The sequence below is a fragment of the Lygodium microphyllum genome, chromosome 26, assembly GCF_053477565.2.
Source record: "Lygodium microphyllum isolate KBCC chromosome 26, Lygodium_microphyllum_v1.1.10, whole genome shotgun sequence".
Classification (NCBI taxonomy): Eukaryota; Viridiplantae; Streptophyta; class Polypodiopsida; order Schizaeales; family Lygodiaceae; genus Lygodium; species Lygodium microphyllum.
The window spans coordinates 89,382,885-89,401,557 of NC_141160.1; the positions used below are offsets into that span (position 1 = coordinate 89,382,885).

An 18,673-nucleotide genomic window follows, 5' to 3' on the forward strand; every position below is an offset into this window, starting at 1 on the left:
TCCAAGGGTGTTGACTCTGGAACATTCCAAACTCCTTGCCAGCTCCCCGAGCATTTAGAGGAGTCATAGATGCACCATTTGGAGCTTTGTAACTGCTTTCAAACATATTTGAAGCTAATGGAAAGCCAACAGAGAGAGAGTTGTGTCTTGATCTAGACTCCATATACATGCCATCTCCATCCACCAAAGAATTTCTACATTCCCCTTCAGTGATTGAACCAATGGCTGACACATTTGAAACTACTGGTTCAAGGGGCAAAGCATTTATCGGTTGCCTTCTTCAGTTCCTTGGCTAAAACAGGCTGCAGTCCAAACAGGGACAGATTTGGAAAAGTTGCTACAGAAATTAGTAGCATCATTCTAACGGCAAAGGAACAAGTGGAAGTGATACTAGACATCATAAGCTTCGAGTGGATCCATCAAACGTCTCATTTGGACACATATTTCTCGAGCTAGAGCCTATTTGGTACCGGTAGTTCACTAGCAGTTTACTGTGGACAGTTCTGGAAATTCTTAAACAGAGAGGGGTATTGCTACTCCTAAATTCAAACCAGGATTTCTAATTGATACTAGACATCCTAACCTTCGAGCCAAGCTATCATACACCTTATTTGGACTTCTATTTTTCAAGGATCAACATATTTCTTCAACTTGACTGCAATGGCAGTTGAGAACAATAACTCCAGCTCTAGTGAACAACGTTGGCTTCAATTACAGGCTAAAATGGACAAACTTGGACAAGGTTGGCTTCAAACACAAGCTAATATTAACAAACTTGTAGTTTCGGCTGAACAATGTATTGCTCTTACAAAGGCACTTATGGAAAAAACAACAAGACCTGAATCAAATGCTTATGCTCATGGCCAGCATCAATATGCTGATGGTACACTTGGATCAAATGCTTATGCTTATGGACAGCATGTATATGCTGATGGTACACACTATGATCCACATGCATCTTATGAATATGAACAGCAACAATATGCAAATGAATATAAGCAGTATGCAAGTACATCTGGACAGCATGTTAATGCTTATAAATATGATGTACCATATCATAATGCAGAGTATCATCCCATTGAACCTTGGCAGCAGAATGGTTATTATGGTCAACATGCTTATGCTTATGAGCATCCATCTCTTCAGCAACATAGTTCTTATGGATGTAACAGAAATGGTTATGCTTATCAGTACACTTCTAGCTTTGATCAACAGCAAGCAAGTGATTATGACCAATACAGTGGGATCAATTATCAAAGGCAACATGTTTATGAATGTGAGCAGCAAACTGCAGTGGAAACAACTGCATATGCTCAACCTAATTGTCCCTCTGATGTGCAGCAGGACTATTATCACCATATGCAGTATGGACAGCATGAGCAATATGGTTATGAGTATGGACAGCCATCTGTTGTACATGATGAGCATGGACAGCCATCTGTTGTACATGATGAGCATGGACAGCCATCTGTTATGCATGAGCAGCAAGATGACTATGAGCAGCATGTCAAAAATATCATAGAGCTGACCAATGGAGATGAACAGGTGTGTAAATTGCTATCTAAAGCTAAACGTGTTAGACACCTTACTAGTGATACAATACGGGAACTGCATGCTGCGGGCTTATGCTATCGTTGTGCTAAGCCACTATCTTGTAATCACCAAGCCACATGTAGGGCAAAGTCTGCCAAAATAATCTTGCTATTTGAATATTATGATGTAAATGATGGAGAACATCTTGTTGAAGACCATTCTGGTATGAATCCACAACAAGAAGTTCAACAACAAGAAGTTCAGTTCAAGAAGGAAGATTATGGACAGCATGTGGACTTGGAAGATCATCATGCAATGGAGACTTTGTTAGTGAGTACTATCATGATGATCATGTTTCCAGCAATATTTGATTTCGATCTTATGAAAGTTGATCCTATGCATGGCAAAGATACAACTTTTCCTTTTGATCCGGGAGGCTACAGGCTGATTTTGACCTCCTGTATAGATTAGTACTACTATTGAGTATTAGGTAATATTTTCCTTTATCCCTTGTAATGCTGTACAGAGTAGTACTTTGTTTTATCCATATCCTTTTTAGCTTGTTTCTAGGTTTGTTTTTGAGGACAAAAACTTTTGGGAAGGGATGGATTGTAAGAAGTTGGAAATAGTTAAAATGTTGATAATATGCCATGTCACACTGACATTGGTATATAAGGAGATAAGTTGTAATTTTCCACATCTTTTTGACATATCAATACAATTACAATCTTTCTCTCCCTTCTTGCTCCAAGCTTCCATGGCTTCTTCATCTTTCTTGTCTTTCTCTCTCCAATTCTAGTCTTTCTCTCTCCTCGTCACTCTATTTCTCTCTCTTCCTGCAGTCTTTCTCTCTCCACTGCAGTCTTTCTCTCTCCTCTTCTTCTCTCCCTAGTTCTCTCTCTGACATATTTGGTTCTATTACTCTCTATATGGTTCTATAGAGTACTATTTTCTCTTTATTTTGAAGGGAAAAGCCTGAGTGGGAGGATGAGCAAGTGAAAGCAAGAGAAAAACAATAGTTATGGTGAATATGGAGCAAGAGAGCAAGAGAGCAAGAGAGAAACACCGCATGTGGGAACTCTAATAGTCACAAAGTGTGATCAACCTTGTCTTATTCAAATGTCATTGAAAGAATAAGGAATGAAGTGATAGTGATGGGTGCCCGCCATCCGTAGTGTACATGTATACGAGCATTGCCACTGTAATAAATACACGGTGATTAGATATGGGTGCCTTTACCCCAACAACTTCCCACTTAAAGTTGAATGTGGCCCTAATGAGGACAAAACAAGAAAAAAGTGAAAGTACAAATGTACAGAAAGTATAATAGAATGAGGAAAGGCATCATCTCATTCAACACCCATCATCTTCCTAAGAAATGTAAAACACTCTACTAAGAGACTTTTAGTGAGCATATATGCAACATTTTGGCCAGTTGAGATCTTGACAAGCTCAATAAACTTGTCCTCAACAACCTCTTTGTTGATAAAGTGGTAATGCACCTCAATGTGCTTTATCTTTGCATAGAAGATCAGATTCTTTGCTAATTGAATAACACTCATAGAATTCGAATGTAATGTAGGGACCACATTAGTAATACCAAGGTCCATCACCACCAAACGGCCTAACCAAAGAGCCTCCTTGAAAGTCTCAATGGCTACAATATACTTTGTCTCTCTAGTAGATAGGTCCATGCATTTCTGTACCTAGACATCCAAGAACAATACTCTAGAAAAAATGAAGACATAGCTAGAGGTGGACTTCCTACTATCTGCACATCTTGCATAATTACAATCAATGTACCCCCATGACTCTTGTATTTTGGCCACCGTAACATATGCACATATTTGCAATGCCCTTAAGATACCTCATGATACCCTTCGTGGCATCCCAATGCCACCTACCATGTGTAGCCATATAGTGTGCCACAACTTCCACCCCTCAATTCTCTCTCTTAAATTCATGTAGGTGTTCACGTGCAACTTAAAAGGGTGGGGAAAAATAAACTCTAGAATGTTAGAAAGCACATTAAAAATAGCAAATTGCTTTTAAATTTGGAGAAACTATCGAGGAAGCTATAAGCCTCCTTGTCAGCCACTCTCTCAATCATGAAATATATGTATGGTAGTGGATAATGAGGCATACTCTAAATTTTCCATTTTTCTTGTATACCATGACAATGGATGATACTCGTCATTATGCTTAATCTCATAAATGAATCTTGTGTTTTGTAATACATTAATCTCATCTATCACATATTGTGCATAGCAACAAGGATTCATTAGATAGGGCTTCTAGTTGACAAGTTTGGTGTCTAGCCACAAGGGAATTGTGTGAGTAAGTACGAGGTAAGTACCTAAGGTGGCACTTCTTTAAGGTCAATATAATTCCTATGGAACCCCTTGAGTAAGGATGAGTACCTCCTCATGTTCTATTCTCAATCCACAACAATAAACATGAGCTTAAGTGTTTCCCCTCCTCAACAAGGTCAACTTTGTTTCCTTTAACTAGGACTTCAATAGATTTGTTAGTTACGCCATGTTTTTTGGTGCTCTTAGGTTCCTCTTGGTACTCTTAGGTTCCTCTTAATACCCAAGCATGAAATTGACCACCAAATTTGAAACCCAATTGGATAGCATGAGTGGTCACATATAGTACCAAAAGTACCAGCTTTGGTAACAAAGTGCATGTGCAATACCAAATTTGGTACTTGTTTGTGGTTCTATGCATCAAAATTAGTACTGCTATAGATTTGGTGTTGTATTGTATCTTGCACAACAATACCCAAACATGCAATATACTCTAAATATAAAACTGATTTGAATAGCAAGAGTGATGTACAATACCAAAAGTAACTTATCAAATACCAAAGTGAATGTGTAGTACTTGATTTGGTACTTTTTTGTATCTTACTATTTCTATAAAATACCAAACTTGATATAACAATAGATTTGGTGCTTCACTATGCCTTGTACAGTACCCAAGCATGTGCACCAAATATGAAGGTAAAATGAATAGTAGGACTGAGATACAGTGCCAAAAGTACCCTTGTTGATACCGAATTGTATGCATAGTATCAAATTTGGTGCTTTTTTGTATTGCATTGGTCCTATACAATACCAAAAATGGTACTACAATAAATTTGATTCCTTGCATTGGATTGGAGTTGGTATTCTATAATACCAAATTGATATTTTGTCCCAATTCAGTACTTGTACTAGTTTGGTACTCTATATCAATTTGTTAAGAACACTACTAAAATTTGGTACTCTATACCAATTTGGAACGAACAGTACCAGATTTTGGTACTACAAAAACTACATTTGTTAATATCAAATTGTATGCACAATACTAAAATTGGTACTTTTTTGTGTTGCAATGATTCTATACAATACCAAAATCAGTACTATAATAGATTTGGTTCCATGCCTTGAATTGGAGTTGGTATTCTATGTTACCAAATTGGTGCTCTATCCTCCTAGTTTGATCCTATGTACCAATTTGGTAAGGAATACTTGTTTGGCAATAACAATACCAAAATTTGATACTCTGTAAACAGTACCATATTTTGGTACTATCAAATGTACCTTTGCTGATACCAAATTTTATGCATAGTACCAAATTTGGTGCTTTTTTGTATTACACTGGTTCTATATAATACCAAAATTGTAACTGTAATAGATTTAGTTCCCTACCTTGAGAATTGGAATTGGTATTCTATAATACCAAATTGGTACTCTATACCAAGTACATTTGTACCAATTTGGCAAGGAGTACTAATTTGGTACTTTGTACCGACTTGACAAGAATAGTAACTATTCTGAATTCATGGTCTTTATAAAAATATTTGGGTTGTTTTATTGTGAAAGTTTGAGCTCTAAGTTGGATTGTTTTCGTGTGATAGGTTGAGCTCTACAAAAGATTCAAGAGCACTTATCCTACAATGATGTTGTCAGTTAGATCCTTTGAGATACTAAAACTGTCCTTTGTTAGAAAGTTGAAAGAGTGGTATACATGATATTGTGTATATCATGTCCAGATGATATATTTCAAGGAGGCTTTCAATCAAATGCACCAAAACAACTTTGAGTATCATGGAAAAGGTCATATATGTGCATGCTCCATTTGTTTTGCAAAGAGTAGCTTAAGTTAGTGTTTTGCAAACCATGCAATATGTCAGTACATCAATATTTTGTAGGAATCCATATTGTGCCCAAAGCTTATTAACAGTGAATATCATGCAAAGGAATGGTTGCTTGGAAATCGCCTTGAATGTGGTGTAAGCAAGTTATCATTTTGCCTAGAAGACATTATAGCAAATAGTAGGGAGGTGACTGTGAAGGTCTTTAAGAATGTGGGAACTGGATAGGTTGGTGATAATAGAAGTGAGAAGAAGAGAAAGGCTCTGGTTTTGGAAATACAAAGTGCTACTTTTGTTTGTCTCTTTTTAGATCATCTCAAAAGCTTTATCAAGAAAACTTCATATTTAGGTGGCAGGCCCAATGATTCAAAGATTGTTTGCTTAAATTTTTTGGCAATGTTGTCATGTTTGTTGTTGATTTTGCAGCAGAGAATTATTCATTAAAAATGAAAAACAAGATTCAATCCATGCATTGGTGAGTAACCCAAGTAACCTTTTCTGTGAACATCTCTTATGTGTGATAAATTCAATAGGTACTGTTGAGAAGACACTACATTTTTACATATCAGATGACAAGCTCCATAACACGTTTGTTCAGCATTGTTTTATGCTTCATGACAAGTGGCTAAAACAACGGAGGCATCATTTGTGATATCATTGGGTATGGTCAAATGGTGATCCTTCTCAATTTAAGGCATGCAAGCCTTTCTATTTTGTGGCAGGTAGTACTATCAGTTTTGATAGGCTAACACGTGATGCATAACTTCTTTGCCTCAGGACATGAAAAAGGAGAATGATGATGTAGGTGTTGTCATAAAGAGAGAAACCTCACTCACGAGGAGCTAAAACCAGACAGATGGTTGGCCTATGAAGTGTATAGTTGATGTTGTTAATTTTCTTAATGCAACATTTCAGCCCACAACAAAAGTACATAACAGTGTTTCTGAACCACAACACAGAATTTGGTACATCATAGTATCAAATTGGGCATATTCTATGCACTACTTTTTTGTACCAAATTTGGTATGTCATAGTACCAAATTGGACAAAATAATAGCTATCCAACATACTAGTTACCATTTGCACGTGTTGCTTTATACAGTACCGAGTTTGATACAAACAATATCTAAATTGGTACACAACAGTACCAAATTTGGTGCAAAATAGTGTTCCGAAATTGTTACTGAAAAACCATAACCTAGGATAGAGATACAATCTAATTTGGTATATAATAGCACCAAATTTCATGCAAAATAGTACCCAATTTCGGTATTGTACATGTTCCATAGTTGTCAATGGACCCAAAACATAGGAATAGGTATATAAATTGAGCACAATATGAGATTCATATAGAGAAACTATTATTGACATAGTACCAAAATTAATACCACATACAAAAAAAATTGAAAAAAATAAAAGAACTAGTATAGATATTAACCAGAAAGTAACCACTACATAGATACTAGTGTACACCATAGGCAAATAACAAAAAACCCATAAGTGGGATTTCATTAATCTATATATTGCCAAGGGTGCAAAACTTTGGTTACATTGCTCATTGGATGGTAGGGGGATCAAATCTATTGGCACACCCCTCCAATTGTATGAAATGGTCAACCACAAATGAGGAGATGCCATCCTCTATATCAAACAGGGGATCCCAAATCCTCTATCCAACCACATTGCCATGGATAGATGACATCCATAAGGTAGAAGGATTTAATCAAGTCATAATACGTGGGCTCATATGATCTTATATAAAGGCACAACTCATAGTCACACTTCAATGCTTTGCATCTAGAATCATCTATTAGAACTGTATTGGCAACATTGAATTGGGGGTGCTTCTCCTATACTTTATTTAGCAAGTTCATAAAAGCAGGCTTGCTAGCATACTCTACCTTTATGTTTTGCACATGCTAGAGACTCTCAGCCCAAACCTTGCAATCATTCTAGGAAATCATGTCTGTAAATGTAAAGTGCACAATCAAGGAAAGTGCACATTTATGATCTTGCATAGATTATTCTTTATGCAACATGACCACAACATCATGTATGCCTTCTTCCTTAGCTATAGGATAAACTCTTCCACATTGGGTCTTACAAAACACTAGGCCCATCGAGATACTTGTACACCTCAAGGTTCTAACCCCATCTAGGAATGGCAACTCCCAGACATTTATTGGATCTTTTTGATAACCCTTTGATAGCACATAATTAATGCCAAATGTTACAAGCCGGTCAAAACTAGTTTGCACATCCTTGAAGAGTGGTGTTTTCAAGGGTTGCTCATTTAGCCACCAAGGTTGTCTTGCTACAGTACCCAAGGCCCAAATGAGAAAGGGAAGATATATAATTTAAAAACAATGTTCCAAATAGCAAAATAGTCCTAGTTGAAATATAGAAACACCACAATGCCAAGGTTGGTACTAAGCAATATCCAAACGATACAACATACTATCAACTTGGAAGTACAAAATTAGTAGCAACCTCCCTTATTGAATCTTATAAGCAAGAAAACTTGCATTATGATATAACACACTATAGATAGAAGGCAATAAAAAAACCAAAAAGAATGCCTATTGATTCATATGAAGCACAGCACAAAGTACAAATTCTTGTCATCATAAGAGCTATAGCTTGCAAGCATGTACCTTTTGACCATGACCTATAGGGTGCTTCTTTGCTATGACACAAAAAAGCTCTGACAAAGTGGATGAAGCAATGCAATCACTTGCATCTATGACCACCCTAGAAGTTGTATCCCTCGTAGACACATCTCCTTCTACACTTTTGGTCTCAAGAGTATACCTGACAATAGTCTCCCGCTTACTAGCATCTATCATGCTCGCTATCTTCTTGGGTTTCTACCCATTTGCATTAGGAAAAAAAATGAACTCACAAATGGGCCTTTTAGCCCCCCCTCTCTCCTCCTTAAAACAAGAAAAAGAGGAGAGAAGAATAGTAAAATAATCCTCCTCTCTCTCCACTTTTGCAATCTTGTTTTGCCTTTTTTATATTATCTACAAACATATACTCAGATTCCTTCTTGAAAGGTGAGAAGGATCGAAGCTTGCACGCGAGCTATGGTGGGAGAGCAAGAGCAAGAAAGAGAGAGACAAGAAATGGGAACTCCAACAATCACAATGTGTGACCGGGCCTTCCTTTATTCAAACTGTCACTAAAAGAATAAAGAATAAAGTGACGTGACGGGTGCCCGCCACCTGCAGTGTGCAATGGCGGGTACTGTCAGTGTAGTAATACACGGGGCGGCACGGCGGAGGCGCCTTTACCCCCAACAACCTCCCACTTAAAGGCGAATCTTCCCTAGTGAGAGAGAAAAGAAAAATAAAAGATAGTACAAATGTACATAGGTACAAGGGATGAGGAAAGGCGACATCTCATCCAACGCCCATCAACCTCCTGAGGAAGGCAAAGCGCTCAGTAGTGAGGCTCTTCGTGAGCAGATCTGCAGGATTCTCGTCAGTGGAGATCTTGACAAGGTCAACAGACCTGTCCTTCATGACACCACGTATGAAGTGATACCTCACCTCAATGTGTTTCGTCTTCGCATGGAAGACCGGATTCTTAGCCAACTGAATGGCACTCATAGAATCCGAATGCAGGGTAGGTGTAGCATCAATCCCAAGGTCAGCAACTAGACGGCCTAACCATATGGCCTCCTTGCAAGCCTCAGTGGCTGCAACATACTCGGCCTCAGTGGTAGACAAAGCCGTACACTTCTAAACCCTGGACATCCAAGAGACAGCCCCTCCAGCATAGGTGAATACATAGCCAGAAGTGGACTTCCTACTATCTGCATGTCCTGCATAATCGGAGTCAGTGTACCCCACGACCCCTGTATCCTAGCTGCCATAGCAAATACACATATCTGTTGTGCCCTTTAGGTACCTCATGATACCCTTCACGGCATCCCAATGTCTGCTGCCAGGTGTAGCCATATAGCGTGCCACAACACCAACTGCATGTGCAATATCTGGACGAGTGGCTATCATGGCATACATCAAACTGCCCACGGCTGAAGCATAAGGGATCTTGGCCATCTCGGCCCTCTGCTCATCTGTCTGTGGACAATCGGCTTGTGATACCTTCACATAAGAAGGTAATGGACAGCCAATAGGCTTTACGTCTTGCATGCGGAAACGCTCAAGGACTTTATGAATGTACTCCCGCTGTGAGAGATACAAAAGCCCCTAATGCCTATCGCGCTTAATGCGCATCCCAAGTATATGTGAGGCCTGTCCCAAATCCTTCATCTCAAAGCTCTTCTTCAGCTGAGATTTAAGAGCATCTAGCTCATCATGAGCTTTCCCTGCTATCAACATATCATCAACATAGAGTACCAAGATAAGCAAACTGCCATCACGGGCTTTCTTCGTGTAAAGACACGGATCCATAGCACTCCTGTTGTAGCCCTGTGACTGCATAAAGGCATCAAACTTATGATACCATTCCCTAGGTGCCTGCTTCAAGCCATACAAGCTCTTCTTCAACTTGCACACTAGGTGCTCCCTGCCAGGTTCTGCAAAGCCCTTAGGCTGATCCATATAGATCTCATCATGCAAGTCCCCATGTAGAAAAGCCATCTTGACATCCATCTGATATAGATCTAAGTCAAGCTGTGAAACCAAAGCCAAGACTAAGCACAGGGTGGTCATCTTAACCACAGGAGAGAAGATCTCATCAAAGTCCACACCATGTTCCTGCTTAAAACCCTTTGCTACCAATCTAGCCTTGTATGCCGGCTTGGGGTGTCCAGGGGTACTTTTCAGCTTGTACACCCACTTGCATGGCAAAGCCTTCTTGCCCTTAGGCAAGGCAACCAAATCCCAAGTCTCATTCTTATGCAGGGAGTCTATCTCAGACTACATAGCCCTCTCCCAGGAGTGACTGTCACCCCTGCGCATAGCCTCATCATAAGTGAAAGGCTCTCCTGCATCTGTAACCAAAACATAATGCATAGAGGGCTGAAATCTGTCACGTGGACGTCTGTCTCTAGCAGACCGTCTCACCGCAGGCTCTACTGCCTGTCTAACTGCCTGTCCAACACCCTGGCCCTGTGGAGAAACTGCTGCAGGCTGTACTACTGGCTGTGCTGGAGCTCTAGGCTCCTCCTGAAAGATCACTCTGCGAATCTCAACCACCTTCTCAGGCTGCCTGTGCATCTTGTCTTCATGGAAGACGACATCATGGCTGCGTACTATTTTTCGCGCCTGCGGATCCCATAGGCGATAGCCCATCTCTCCTGACTCACCATAGCCAAGGAATATGCATTTAATCCTCTTTGGATCCAATTTACTCCTCTTGTCCTTGCGCACATGGCAGAATGCCTCACATCCAAAGACACAGAGATGCCCATAAGAGGGTGGCTTACCAGCCCAAACTTCCTCTGCAACCTGGAAATCCAATCCACTGGAAGGCGATCGATTTATGACATGCACTGCCGTACTAACTGCCTCAGCCCAAAAACTCTAGGGTAGGCCTGCATGGCTAAGCATAGAGCGCACACGCTCCTGAATAGTCATGTTCATGCGCTCAGCCAAACCATTCTGGGGTGGGGTGTAAGGGGCGGTCAACTGACGCTTAATACCCCTGTCATCACAAAACTGCTCAAAAGCATGCGAGACATATTCTCCCCCATTATCTGTCCTAAGGCATTTCAGCCTATACCCAGTCTGGTTCTCAACAAGAGCAAGCCATCTCTGAAAAACTGCCAAGACATCAGACTTCTGCTTTATGGGATAAGCCCACACTTTCCTAGAAAAATCATCAATGAAGGTAACGAAGTACTTCGCGCCACCCATAGACATGCAAGGCATAGGCCCACAAACATCGGAATGCACCAATGCCAAGGGCTCACTCATGCGTGGCCTACTCGATTTCTTATGCGTAGACCTATTCTGCTTACCATAAAGACAATGATCACACGAGTCAAAACATGCATAATCCAAAGGCAGAAGATACTGCAAACCAGATAACATTTTCATTCCCTTTAAAGACATATGCCCTAAACGGGCATGCCAAAGTGATACATGTGGGATAGAGCCCACTGCCAAAACATGGTCTACAGAAGACCCAGATACAACAAGAGGATAGAGGCTGCCAGCCTTGGCGCCTCTAGCAAGCACAAGTCTGCCTTTGGTGATCTTCTAGGTAGAATCCCCAAAACAGACATGAAACCCTGCATCATCCAATTGTCCTGTAGACATAAGACTGCGCGTAAGCGCAGGTACATGACGTACATCCCTGAGCAAAAAGGAACTGCCAGTGGAAAACTGCAACTGAATATCTCCACAGCCCACAATATCAAGAGACCTGTCATCTCCAAGTCTGACTGATCCAGATACAGTACGGTAAGAGTGAAACCACTCACGGTAAGGCGTCACATGGAAGGACGCACCTGAATCCAATAAAAAGCACTGTGCATACATACTAGGTGTCTCAATCAAGTGTGAAGCATCAGAAGAACTAGCTGCAAGTATGAACTCATCACTACCATCGGAATCCTTGGTCTGCATGACATTAATTTCTTCAATCTTGACGCTGGACTTCGCAGGTACTATGCTGCGATCAGAGGACTTCTCCTGCACTTTCTCTTTGCCCTTATCCTTGCGCTTCTCATTGCGCAACTCATGACACTGTGGTCTGATATGGCCCTTTTTCCCACAATGATGACAAGTGACATTTGCATTGCGCCCACGCGACTTACTACACGACTTGCCACGAGATTTAGACCGACCCTTCTGCGAGTCACGGCCTCGGCCATTACCATGGTCATACCTGCCATTCCTGCCTCTAACTGTCAAAGCATGACTACCACGAGAGGCATCCAAGTTTTTGCGATTCACCTCTTCCTGAAGAAGAGCACTCTCAACATCTGCCAATTTTAGAGTAGCACTAGAGGCACAAAGAGCAGTGCGGAATACATCCCATGACTCATTCAGAGTCCCAAGCAAGAAAAGAGGAGTTACTTCCTCTCCAAAGGTGATATCCTACGAAGTCAGGTTCTTCAGTATAGCATGGAACTGGCTCAAGTGAGCAGACATAGTCGCATTATCCTTCATGCGCAGATCCATAAGCTGCTTCAACCAGTACATCTGACTCGCCGGACTTTTCTTATCATAAAGATTCTTGATCTTATTCCATAGATCCCATGCACTCTGTGCTTCCTCAAATACATTATAATGTACCTATTCAATGAGAGACAATACAATCGTGGACTTGCATAGCTCATCAAGTTCAAGCCAGTCGTCATTGTCCATAGTTTCAGGCTGCTCCCCACTCAACCGAAGTGGCTTAATCTGAGATTTCTGCACCAAAGCCTGCCATATTTGACTCTTCCAGTAAGAGTAGTTGGTACCATCCAACTTTGTAATGTTAAAGATGGCACTATCATGCGAAGATGATGCCATTATGCAGGCTGGAAATGCCCAAACAATCCAAAACTGCTTGCTGTTTTACTGCAGAAACTGCCCAAAAATGACCAAAACGGGGTCCAAAGGGCGAGCAGAGTGTGCCAAAAGTTGCTGCCCACTTAGTACTAGGTGCGGTACACCAAATCAGGATATTTCAGCATGAAAAGTACACCTCAGTCCACCAATAACTACTTGCTGTAATAAATTGCAGATATGCAGTCTAGAGAGCAAACTATCCCAAAATAGGATCCAATGTCAAGCAAACAATGCTAGGTCCAAAGCCGGCATGAAACGGACATAAGCAAGGCCGATGACAGTGAAAAGAACATGAGCTCAACACCGAAGCATGTCAAAATAACATCTGCCAGTGAAAGGCACACCCCCAGACACTCTAGGCAAAGTGTTCCTATAACTGCCAAAACCTGACACAAATAGGTGTCTGCTCAAAGAGAAAGATCCAAATATGAGACTCAGCTCATAAGCATCCTGTGAACCAAGAGTACATCAATGCATATCCATAAAGATCGGAGTATGATCCCAAAGTCTCAATGCGTATGTAGCTGCTCAAGACATAAACTGCTCCAAATACATGTAAGTGCTCCAATAGCATGCAACTGTCAAAGGTCAAGCAAGCATGTAAAATGCTCCCACTGGCACAAACGGCGTACAAAGCGAGCTCAGAAGCTCAAACAACCTAAGAGAAAGCACCAGTGATAAGTGACCCTGCCAATGCATCAAGCGCATCCAAGAGAGCATGACATACATGAAGCATCGGTCGTATTAACCATGAAGCAATACATAAGCCCAAATAATCTCTCGGTCAACTCAATGACATCCAAATAGCAACCAAGATCAGTGATCAAGTAAGCCGGGAATGCTCAAATACATCCAAATCCAAGCTCCAAATGTCGGTATGGCATACACGAACCAAATAGCATATGTCACGAACCAAAGCATGTAATGCAAAAGCCTAACTGTCAAGCAGAGACATGAGGCATAGGCGGTCCACGAGCATGCCAAGTCGGTCCAAATGCCAGTGAAGACGGAGCTAATGCAAAGCTCAAAAGCATCCCATAATCTCATACATATGCTCCAAGCCGTCCCCAAATGTCAGAGACATCATGCCAAAGCTCAAAGCATACATCCGGTATCGGTAGGTAAGTGCCAAAGCCTGTAAAGTACCTTCAGCCCACTGTTATTCCAGCATGTATTTACTGTTCTAAACAGTAGATTTCAGCCCCAAATTCAAGCCAAAATCATGGTCAAACCAAATGCATACATCCCCAATACATCCGGGTAGGAAGTAGACCGCATACGGGCATCAAATAAGGTAACTGGAGTAGAGTATAAGCATCAAATACCAATGCCAAGTGTGGCTGCCCTGTTTCCAGCACTGTATAATAGTAAATAACAGTCCCAAATCAGCCAATATTTCAGGCCAAAATCATGGCATAATCATGTGCATACATTCCCAAGGCACTAGGCATCATGTAGACCGCATACGGGCATCAAATAGCACAACCGGAATGGAGTATAAGCAACAAATGCTAATGCCAATGGCGCTGCCCTATTTTCAGCCTGTTATGATAGTTTATGACAGTCCCAAATATGAAGAGATCAGCCCCGAATGATCAAGACCAATGCCCAAAGCTTGAATGACATCAAACATGAAGTCTATAGCCCTCTTGATCAAGGTAGAGAGCAAGAAGCAATGGCCAAGTGTGGAGCTGAAGTAGATGAGTGCTCACAGCCTGGAAAAAAATGATGCAATCTACCCTGTTGGTGCTGAACTTGCTGCTGCTCCACATGGGCTGAAAAGGGGGTAATGGGGGGCTCAAGAAGGGCCTATCAAAGGCCTATGACAAGCCTCTTTGAGCCTTGATAGGTGTAAGGCACAATATGAGGGGAATAAGCTTCAAGGGTTTGAAGCCATGGCTGCCCTTGCTGTTTGCAACCTGTAGACTGAAATAAAACCCTGAAAGAATGATCAAATACCTCAGTATCAATGCCTTGAAGGTGCCTCAATAGGCCGGGAAGGTGCTCGGGAAGCCGGGGAGTGACGGGAGCTCGGGGAGATCGGATATGGCTGCCGGGATGGAGATCCAATGCATGAAGGGAGTTGATGCGAAGGTAGAGAAGCACCGAGTCGAGCTCGAGCAAGAGAATGCCAAGCTCTGATACCAGTTGAAAGGTGAGAAGGATTGAAGCTTGCACGCGAGCTATGGTGGGAGAGCAAGAGCAAGAAAGAGAGAGACAAGAAATGGGAACTCCAACAGTCACAATGTGTGACCGGGCCTTCCTTTATTCAACCTGTCACTAAAAGAATAAAGAATAAAGTGACGTGACGAGCGCCCGCCACCTGCAGTGTGCAGTGGCGGGTACTGTCAGTGTAGTAATACATGGGGCGGTACGGCGGAGGCGCCTTTACCCCCAACACTTCTCTGTAATGTCTCCTCCCCTCCCTCGTGACCCCGTACTAACCCTTCCATAGGAACTCCCCCCTTTAATTTTTTTTACATTTTTTTATCTCTCCCTCCCCCTGCCGTGTGCATGGCGGGGAGAGAGAGAGAGAGGCAGTGAAGTTAATAATAAGGGGGGCATGCCGCCCCCCCAAGTGGCAGGTGGCATCGCCTTACCACCCCCCTCTCACCTTATAAAGCTTCCCCCCTTCCCTCGTCCGGGGACACTGAGCACCCCCCCAGGTTCCGCAGAAGCTTCACCCCCCTCTCCATTGGCAGCAACAATAGCAGTGCCTCCCTCCCTAGACTACACATTGCACCCTTCTCTCTCGAACTACAGGTAGCGGCCCCCCCTCCAGCCTCGATAGCGACAGCGTTCCCCCCTCCACCTTGTGATCGTGCCGCCCTCCTACCCAGGGGAAGAAGAGAGAGAGAGAGAGAAGGGGAAGAAGGAGAAGAAGAGGGAGAGAGGAGAGAGGAGAGAGGAGAGAGGAGGAGAAGAAGAAGGAGAAGAGGGAGAGAAGAGAGAGAAGGAGAAGAGGAAGAGGAGAGGGAGAGAAGAAGAGAAGGAGAGAGAGAAGAGGAGAGAGAGAGAAGAAGGGAAGAAGTAGAAGAAAATGAGGAGAGGGAGAGAAGAGGGAGAGGAAGAGGAGGGAGAGAAGAAGAGGAGAGAAGAGAGAGAAGGAGTAGAAGAAGAATAAGAAGAGGAAGGGAAAGAAAGAAGGAGGAGAGAGAGACAAGAAGAGAAGGAGAGGGGCGAGAGAGAAGGGGAAGAAGAAGACAAGAAGAAGGAGGAGAGGGAGAGAGAGAGTAGGAGAAGGAGAGAAGAAAAGAAGAAGAGGAAGAGGAGAGAGAAAGAAGGAGAGAAGAGAGAAGGAGAAGAAGAAGAAGAAGAAGAGGGAGAGAGAGAAGGAGAAGAAGAGAAAGAGGAGAAGAAGGAGAAGAAGAGGGAGAGAGGAGGAGAAGAAGAAGGAGAAGAGGGTGAGAGAGAAGGAGAAGAAGAAGGAGAAGAAGAGGGAGAGAGAGGATAGGAGAAGGAGAGAAAAAAAGGTGAATGTTAGAAGGAGAGAGGGAGAGAGGTAGGGAAGTTAGGGGAAAAGATGACGATTACTAAGAAAGAGAGAAGGTGGGAGTTAGGAATGACGAGATGCTGCTAGGTAGAAAACAAGGGAGAGAAGAGAGAAGAAGAGAGAGAGAGTCTCATAATTGAGGATGGCCCCAAAGCGGAGATAATCCCAAGTGAATGGAGATCCCACAGCCATGGACGGAGATTCGCGTCAAGATGCCACCACCCATGCAAACACACTACCAAGGGTAAACACTAAAGTTTCTCCCCACAATCAGGTAAAATTGATTAAGGAAAACGCATTATAAGATGTCGAAATGCCTGACACAAACACTTGCATGAAGAACATTCTATTGATTAATAATAGAATATATTTGTGTATTATACACTGAATGGATTACCTTAGTTTGCATTTAGAAAGAGCTAGAATCTTGCATTATTTCCATGAAAAGAATTGGAGCCTCGCATCGAAAGATTGCAAACCAATTTTTCATGCACAAGGATGATAGAGTACATTAAAGTAACAGCTAGATCATGCACATGTCAATATATGTTAACTTGCACACACAATGGGATTGCACGATAAACATTGTTAGAATAGTAGTTCTAAAAGGAATACCATTTAGAGATCCTTGTTGAAACTCTAGCCAATAGATGAAGATTGGATAACCTATGGCTAATCAGGTTGGAATCTTGTTAATGTACTCTTGGTGATGTACTAGCAATATGGGTTAGCACTTGGTGACCTGTGATATTAGATAGCTACTCTAGGAATTGGGTTGATCATCTACCCTAAATAGGTAGCCAGGATTAATGAAGGTCAAGATGAAATCACTTAGTTCATTTAAAGGATCTAGAAGGAACTTGTTAAATCGACCTTGCGAAGTCCTAACCCAACGGGGAGAGCAAACTTTAGGGTAGTTGATTCATGCTAAGCATGTTGCTTAGAACTGTTGAAATGGTTTTAACGAAGGTTGATCTTGTTAAAGATGGATTGTTGACCCAAGTTATGCTTGGTTGTTTGAAAGGTTGTAAAAGTGTTTTGATACATCCAAGTTAAATTTTGGTTGTGCATGCAATGGATTGCGATGCCTTGAAGCAAGAGGTTGTGCATTCAACTATTTGTTAATGTGGTTTTGGATGTTAACCCAAGTGGGGTGTGGTTGATGATTTCATGGCCGGGTCTGTGATGATTGATTGCCATGGGAACAAAGGGATGTTTTCCCTAGTAAATGTTATTAGGCTGGTCACTTCAGCTGTGGTTGATTTCCTAAAGGGTTAATTAAGGAAGGATGGTGCTAGCTACCCCCCATGAACCACCAAATCCTAACCAAGGGGGTTATGAATCCGCATTGGGAATGTGGACCGAACCCATCGCGAGAGGTCTCTCTGTGGAATTACTTGGCATAGGAGGATGGTTGGGTGCCAGTGGAGGCTCTGGCCATAAATCCCAATGCCTTCGGGCCCTACACGAGTGTTCTACATGACTCGAGATGGGATCTCGAGGCCTTGATACTAGTTACAAGGTGGAATATTGGTAGGATAAAGCTTCGGATTTTTATTGCCGGGAGACGGAATGATTTTTTTGCGTTGGCAGAAAGGAACACTTATTCTCCTGTATGGGTGGGAGACAAACATTAATCTAAAGATAAGTTAAGAAGATAAGTTAAGGAAGTTTTTGATCTTGTTTTATCTTGTATTTGTGTCTGTGCCCTAAATTACGTAAAGGAACCTGTGACTAACAAGTTAATTAAGGAAGCTTCTTTTATGTGTCAAACATAACGTGGCAGGTAATTAGATAACTAAAACAACCCTCGAGGGAAGCATGGTGGATGTGACTAATGGGTCTATCCTACGGAAGAGTGGTCTCAGTTAGCCGAGAGCTTTCCTCAAAGGAAATGTCTATGACCTTAGACAATGTTGGCTAGAACCTTGATTCATACCGTTTTAGGGGATCGGAATGGGACTATGCCCTACAGGCAGAGAGGTCAAGCGACGCATCCCTCTCGTTTCCCATTCTCTTTGAATCAAGTGTGGT

At 42.0% G+C, this 18,673-nt stretch overlaps 1 pseudogene; it reads left to right on the forward strand.

Moving 5' to 3' along the window:
• Nucleotides 1-5,572: 5,572 nt before the first annotated feature.
• On the forward strand, nucleotides 5,573-6,326 carry LOC148013519 (uncharacterized; annotated as a pseudogene).
• The last annotated feature ends 12,347 nt before the right edge of the window (nucleotides 6,327-18,673 follow it).